The sequence below is a fragment of the Thermobia domestica genome, chromosome 15 (genome assembly GCF_964235325.1).
Source record: "Thermobia domestica chromosome 15, izTheDome1.hap1.1, whole genome shotgun sequence".
Lineage (NCBI taxonomy): Eukaryota > Metazoa > Arthropoda > Insecta > Zygentoma > Lepismatidae > Thermobia > Thermobia domestica.
The window spans coordinates 43,008,866-43,017,483 of record NC_137468.1 but is presented as its reverse complement, the minus strand read 5'-3'; positions in this window follow the sequence as shown (position 1 = coordinate 43,017,483).

The following is an 8,618-nucleotide window of genomic DNA, read 5'->3' as shown; positions in this document are numbered from 1 at the left end:
TTACGCACATACTATTTCCTACTATAACAACAGCAAAACATCAGCAGAAAATATGTATTATTAAAAAAAAAAAAAAAAAAAAAAACAGCAACTGCTTTTCAATTCAAAATTATAATGAAACTTACTCAATCGCTTCTGCTTCCTCGGAAGGCACAAAATTGTTTCAAATCAATTCAACACACTATAGGAATCAAGGATGAAAATAAAACTAACGGCAACGTGGATAATCCACACAATTTAACTGTATTTCATCATCGGAACGTTGGAGCAAAGAGTTTCTTCGAGACGTCAGTTATGTACTAACTGATTTCCAGTGTGCCCAATGACCTTACTTCAGGTATTATTAAGGCTCATTTACTTTCAACTCTTGACGCAGTTTTTAAATATATTTTGTTTTTACTGACGTAATTTATGTCATGTTTACTCTAACCTGATAACATTTTTTTTTTTTTTTCGTTTTTCAATCTTATTCAATCTTCTAGCTACAGTCATTCGCACAGATTGTGGGCTTCAACAAGGTCTCGTGTTTTCGTTTCTTCCTTCAATATACTGTAAGTATGTAAGAAAACGGGTCTAAAAGCCATTTCTCAGGACTTTGGTTTACCAAAACATTTTTACAGTATATACGAGGCGTGTTTTTTAAGTAAGGTCCATTTGAACATAAGTATACAACGAAAGGTTATTTCATAAAAGTAAATGTATTTTCAGAAAGTACATACTTTACTCCATTTTTCGACATAGTTGCCAAGTTTGTTCAAACACTTATCATACCTCTCAACCAATTTCAACATACCCTCTTCATAAAAACTTGCCGCCTGCTCCGATAACCAAGAGTTCACTGCCGTTTTTACATCGTTTCGGGGCCCAACGGGAGCACAGTATCCTAAACTTTAGGTGTTCAGAAATAATTTTGTAAAGCACTGATCTCGACACGTCAGGAAATTCGTTTGAGAGACCTGTTATTGTGAAGCGCCTGTTCTCACGAACCCTCGCTTCAACTGAAGCCGCCAAATCGTCTGTAATCGAAGAAGGGCGACCGGAGTGGTCCTCATCATGGACGTTGTCACGGCCATTTTTGAATTCTCGTACCCACTTACGCACTTTGCTTGCACTCATAAAAGCATCACCGTACACTTCGCAAATCTGTCGATGAATTTCTGCAGCAGACAGGTTTCTTGCTGACAAAAACCGTATCATTGAGCAAACCTCACACGCGGCGGACGACTTGATAGTCTTAAACATTGTGAAAGCACAGAACACAACCGTACAGGTCAGCTACAGAGCTGAAACTGAGCACAGTTGTTCCCGAGGCATGCCGGTAGACGACGCACACGCTCGTTGCGGTATGCTCGCGAACTACTAGTGTCTACAACAAAACGGACCTTACTTAAAAAAAAAAAAACACGCCTCGTAGTTACCCTGTCTATCTATGCCGTGTGTCCATCTGTATGGAAGTCAATATCTCAAGAACTATTTGATAGATCACCATCAATTTTGGCCAGGGTGTACAGGGTCAGAAGTTAGGAATTGAACTGGTTGATGAAGATTATCTAACCAAGGAAATTGGTTGAAATCAACCAATTCCAATTCCCACGCTGATCACTATTAGTCCGGGTGCCAAACGGGGAAAAATAGGGTAACCTTTGTTTGTGGTATGGGAAAGGTTTTATGATTTAGATTTGATAGTTTAACATGTGTGGATTTCGAAGCCGCTTGGCGCCACTTTGTCACCCTTGCGCAAACTTAAATATTCAAGATGGCGTCTAATAGGACGGATTAAATATGCATATTGGTAAATGTAAGCTAAAGCGATTTGTTGTAAATAAGGTGTCATTTTCTATGTTTTCAGGGTCGAGGAATTCAAACATGAAGTCCATTTCTTAAACGAAGCTACAGAAATCTAAACATTCAAGATGGCGTCCAAAATGGCGGATCAAAAAATGCATATTTAAATATGATTTCCATAAATAAAATGTCATTTGCTATTATCAGGATCGAGAAATGAAGAAATGGTGGTAATAAATAACAATAATGATATTTGAGTAGTATCTTCATACCTTATATTAAATAGTCTAATAACATATGATATTATTGTATGTCAGATGGAAGCGGATTAACAGAAATTCTGGACAATGCATTGGTAGCGTGAAGCAGATGTTAAACGGGTCAAAACATGCGAGCTATACGTCTTTTTACTGAAGAAATTTTAATCCAATAATTGATGATTCTGAAGTAACAAATTCTTAAAGTACGTATGATGACAGATTTGGAGGAAAGAGAGAGCAAAGTCGTAATACTCACTTGTGCGTTTACTGTCTTTATTAAGGCTGTTTTATTGATGATGTCATTTCTGAGGTGTCGATTCTGTCGTTTCTCATTTTTACTTGCCGCCCCATGCCAATGGACGTGTTGCACATATGGCTGGCCCTGCTGATACTCTTACTTAGGTCTTTTGCGATAACGTTGATTTTAGTGATTTTTGTAGCTTTTATTCGTGAAATTGAATCAGTAAATGTTTTCTGAGGAACTTCTATTTATAGGCTTTACCAGCTTTATTTTAGTATTATTAGAGATGCTGTGTATTGTTCGAGCGAGCGATTATCCCATCTTTCTTCTCCTAATTTCAATCGCGAATTATAGAAGTATTCAATTTCCTTCTAAGGAAGCACATTCTATGTTCTTTTTTTTTTTTTTTTTTTTTTAAATCTGAATGATTTTATGAAATATTCATTTAAAATATGTTATATTAAATTGGTGAAACTCCACTCGCTCATTAATGATCTATTTCATCTCCAAGCAATTAAGACAATTAGGAATCATCACAAAAAACATGCTTCATATTCGATCAAAATATTTTCAACAAATTTAATAAGTTCGCTGCTGAATTCTCTGTGTTTGTGAGTGTGTGTGTGTCTGTTATTTGCGATTTTTTTCAATTTTGAGCCCTCCATTCGATAGAGCACCAAAAACTATCTGAGAAAGTGATGGAACTTTTCGCGTCACTTTTACCGTTCCCGAGATATTGGCAAAAAAAAAAAAAAAAAACTCCGATTTCGGGAGATTTAAGGAGCCATATCTCGGGAACCGTAAGTCATAGAGAGACGATACTTTGACAATTTTTCAATTTTGAGTCCTCCATTTTGAGCAATATAATGATAAATGTCAGATTCTTTAAACACCCGTTTTACATGTTGGTTATAAAATTCACCTTCTGAATCTGTTTGTAAACCACGGGCAGCTTATAATCTTTTTTTTAAATTTTATTACTTTTACAATTTCAAGACCTTTCTTTCTTTTTAACGGAACATAATAAGCATACAACATAATATATATATTTGTAATTATTATTATACTTTGCAATATTTTGCATACCTGCTAAATCCGTTTCTAATGTTTGTTGTATTCGTAAAACAACATATCGTAGAACATTTTAACAGAACTATTCAACAAAACATGTGGAAAAAAATAGTACTCAAGGAAATTATAAATGTATAATAATAAAGTATATAGAACAATTGGTATAAAGTCTGTACAAGTTAATAAGAAAAATTAATTCTTTTTAAGCTCGTTCTGGCAATGCTCTTGAAGCATTCTCAACTGGTTTTAAATAAAATTATAATAAAACACTTTTTTTAATGGGCCAGTACCAGTGGCGCACAGGGCCATCGCGTGGGCGGGGCGACCGGGATGACCGTCCCGGACACCGCGACCAAGGGGGCGCCGCACAATAGTCAGAATGACGAGGAAACGCTGTGAAACTATTTGCGGATGTATTAAAAGCATGTTTCTGTCGATATGGTATTTTTTGAAGGCGCATTAGGCTATTTTAGATTGTTCTGCTGTAATGTGAGCAATAATTTACCGTTTATGGACAGTGATGCGAGTTGCCTATGTAGGTGGTAGGGATGCGCATGAGACAATGTTTGAGACTGTCTCGTCTCGAAAATGTGCTGTAAAAGTGATGTTTCGACTCGAAAAATGTATATTTCTCTGCTAGCTTATACCTTGGTACAATGTAACACGGTCCGAGAATTTTTGAACATTCTGTATATATTCACAAAAAATTTTTAGTAGAGATTTTTTTAATATGTAGAAATTTATTGTAATACTGTAGGATTAAGTAACAAAATTTTTATAATTTCGTCAAAAGAATTTTTATTATTTAAGCATAGAATCTACAAAAATATATGTCGTAATCTTATTTCAGAATTTTACTTATTTAATAAAAAAAATATTGAATTATTTTAGGAAATAAGAGTATATTTTGTAGTTTTCAGTGGTTTTTAGTTTATTTCCAATGGAATTTTGATACAGTGAATTTTCTTAAGAAAACCTCAATATTTTATTTCGTAATTTCTTAAAAATTTTAAGTTTTGAAATTCAGCCTTTTCTTGGCACATCCCCTTTATTTCGGTGAAAATTGTTTGCTATTAGATCACTAGAAATCACAGCTGCGTTTGAGATTTGCGGCATCTTTTATGTTAACTAGTGTGAAAAGCAGTATCTGAAGCAGTGTCAGAAGATAGACGTCAAAATTTATCATCGTCGATAAAATGTAAAGAAGTGAATAAATTGAATCACTGATTGGAAAAAGGGAATAAGTGCATCAGACCTAAGTTTTCAAAAACGCTAAAAAACCTTCCCGAGGCGTTGTTTGTACTTGTTGCAAAAAGTGTATAATTGATTACTTGTAGCAAAAGAACTAACAAACACTAAGACAAGAAGGAGAATCTTGTATTGCAGCACTGCAATGGGTTAAATAAGCTTAAAAATGGAAAAAATATTCCCTTTTTCCAATCAATTAGAGTTGGACACAATTGTAATTGTGTGTATGGCATGTAATGTGCAGTTTATGATAGAAAGCTATGAAAATATACATGCTGAATACAATGTTGTATGTTTATCTTGGATATATGTATCCGAACTTCACTATGTTAGGCTTCTAACACTGTTATTGTCACCGTTCGTTTTTTTTTTTTTTTTTTTGGTAAAGCACATGTTATTCGTACAGCAAGAAAAGTAATACAATAGACAGCTGAAAAAATACGTAGCAAAATACGTTGTCAAAATAGAATGACTTTACATAGGGTCCTATCCGTCTGCATCTTCGTCTTCTGCATTTTCTTGGTCAGTGGTTTTCCATGAACAAATCATCCTAAAAAACTTTTTGTATTGGTCAGGTATGCATTTGATGATTTGTGAAGAATCGTTTATCTTTTTCTGATTGATCGGGACTTGCCAATCGTATGCCTTTGACGTAGGCAGTGGAACGTTTGTGACATTACTTTTGAGTAATCGAAAAATATCAGTTCTTACTTCATTGATAAACTTATGAGCTTGCACATAACCTAGAGATTCTGCTTTATAAACAGTGTCTCTATTTACTTACTTGGAATTTCACTGTTTTGTCCACAATGCTACCTGAAGATTTCTTGTAAAACGGTTACCACCAATGTTTAAAATCCAAGATTTCTTCATTGACAACTTCGTAAACCTGAAATGGAGTATCAGTATTTCTTGCATTCGTAATCATGTGGTTATACTGTGCTGGTAAATAAATGCGATTGTGTCGTTTGAGTTCTCGTTTGATTATAACAAAATTTCGGTCACATGTTAAAAACTGTGACCTCTGACAGGCAAATATTGCTGTACAGTGGTAAAGCGTTATGACACGATCAAACTGAAAAGCATTAATGTCATTGTATGATTCCAGTTTTGGTATTGTATGATCACCACTTGTATCACTGAAAACACGTAAATCTGTAACTGATTGGGCCAAATATTTCTCTATATATTGTGCAATGCAAAGACAATGCGAAGTATCGTAACGTCAGCAGAGGGCTCTAATGGTTGTCTACATACACACAGTCTCACAGTTGTGGTGGTATCCTATAGTGATTGGAAGAATGAAATAAGAAACGTAGTTATTCCCTTTTTCTAATCAGCGAGATATTTTGTCTTCTACATTGGTCATATAGAGTTGCCCAAACATTCCTATTTTCTACTCAACGATGTAACTATCTCAAAGGAACGCATCTGCTATCTCAGGTTAAAATCGCAAAAAAATGTACTTATTCCCTTTTTCCAATCAGTGGTTCAATTGAAAGTGGCAATAGTTTAAAGTGGCATTTTGGACTTACATAGTTTCTAAGAAACGGAGAAGTGAGTGAAATTCCTTGTGGGGTACTCTCAGGACAGTGGAACTAAAATTTATGAGCAGGGATTGATGTCATTGAAGAAGTTAGTAAGCCATGGTAGCAATTTTAAGGCTAACAGTTTTTTTTTTTAAAAAGCATTACAATGGAATTTTAAGGCTTGGTTTTTACAAAATGCTTCGATGGACCTTGTGTATTCGGGGGTATTTCCAGACCCCTTTTCCAGGTGCCCCCAGTCATAAATTTACTGAAAAATTTATGTGTTAATTGCAAGGAAAGAAATGTGTATTTTGTTGTTTTTAGCGAAAGTCATAAAATTACAAACTTTTAGTTACCACCTACACACTGGGCTTTAATATTTGTATCGTTATTTGTATATTCTATGCTTTGCTATGTTAGATGTGTATCAAGTTCAAAATAAACAAGAATATCACTCGATTTCAATAATTCAAAACCTGTTTTTATTAACTTTTATGTTTTAACTACAAAAGTCATTAAATTTTTTAAAAAAATGACATAATACAAACTTTTTTTTAAAATCTTACATTCCATATTTAAATCTAGGAGTACAGAATAAATTCTGGTTGTTTTTCATAACACACTGGGGGGTGAATACTCACCCTGGGCGCTGATAACCCACGCGACGGCCCTGGTGGCGCAACGAAGATTTTATTTCAGGAGGGGCCAAGACTTCCTAGTAGAGTGGTTTACAAACAACATACTGAATCACCTGATATGAACAAAATTGAAAGTGAATTCTCCCCAGTACAAGAAATCTAGTTATCCCTATTATTAACATGCTAAAAGGCCTTAAAATAAAAATTCAAATTAAGAAATTTCCTATTATTAACCTGTTAAAATTTTTAAAACTTGCACTGTAATTATTGTTTTGTACATCTTTAATTTTGCTTATGATTACGTACTCTTTACTAACATTTATTAATCTAAGAAATTAATTTGGAGTTCACTGAGTTTTTGCTTTTGTACAATGCTTTAATTTAATTCACTATTCATTTATACATGGTTTATTGCTACACTACAAATTTGCAACACTACTGAATAATGTGTACAAAAAATAATGAGTACAATTGAGGAGTTTGATGCAATAAGGGCGTAAGTCTGAAACATGCAGTTGAGGAAAAACGATGTTGAAAATTTAAGTAGTGTTTTTCTCTTACATAAAACAATGTAATATGCAGCATTTTATTCAGGGTATTGAATTGAAATGTTACCAGGAGGCCAAACAAGCATGGCAAAATCCACAAATGCGTTTGATGCAAAAAGGGCGTAAACTCCTCAGTTTATAACGACAGACTTGAGAAATTCTGCTCGTAAACGGATAACTTGTAATACGGCATTAACATTTTCGCAGACTTATAAGAATGCCAGTGCAACAAAGTGCGTACAGTCAGCGACAAAAGTTCTTTCCGTTTGATAAAATTAGTCGCGTAAATGACAATTTGAGTAAAGTTTTCAGTAAATTAAAAAGGAAGTAATATTCTGTACGTTCCAGCCATATCAGTGTTATCCCCAAAATAAATTTTACCAAACAGTAAGAATTTTTGTCGCTGACTGCTTACCATTTGCCTAATCCCACCCAGAGTCAAGAGGCGGATTATAGCGCAAAATCAGTTGCAACTCAAAAAAATATTCAGAAAACGAGAAACAAGAAAACATTAGCATTTGTCTGTGAAGGAGAGTTATTGGCTAGAGAGGTGAGACAGTTATTCGGAAAGGACAGCAGTAAACTATCACAAGACGATATTTTGCACTTGATGTCCAGTGGCGTAACAAGGCCAGGCGGGGTCCCGGGGCAGACATTGGCCAGGGTGACCCCTCAGAAAAAGTAAAATGTTAGTCATATAATCACCTTTTTATTAACATACAAGCACATCATTTAGCACTACCTTTTCGAGGTACATATTTTAATAACATTTATGGTTTTTAAGTTGCATATTATTTGTAAAATTATATTTTTTTAGCCAGACAGAAGAAAAGATGATAACCTTAATCCTGGGAAATTCATATAAATAAATAAATTTAAATAAAATAAGACGTTTCGATTTTTTAAGAAACTAATTATTTTCCAAGCAGAAAGAAATAACTTAAAACTTGGTAGAAGTAATCCTATAGCTCCATTCACATTAGCTTTGCACCGAAAATTAGTACAATTAATTATTTTTTACCCTGTATTTAGGGGGAGTTTGAAGTTGATTTTTTCATCCTTGAACGTTGATTTGTCAAAAAAAAAAAAAGTAATCTTATTACGCATAGAAATAATTATCCTTGCACGAAATTTTAATGAAAACTTATCGCAAATGAAGTATAAATGTATTTGTTTAACAATCACCCCATACAACTCAGTGGGTATTTTACACGGGGTATTTAACAATAACAACAAAGGAAAGGATTTGGTTAGGTATTGACCAGGGCCTATTCATTAGGTATCGTCCTGGAATTTGA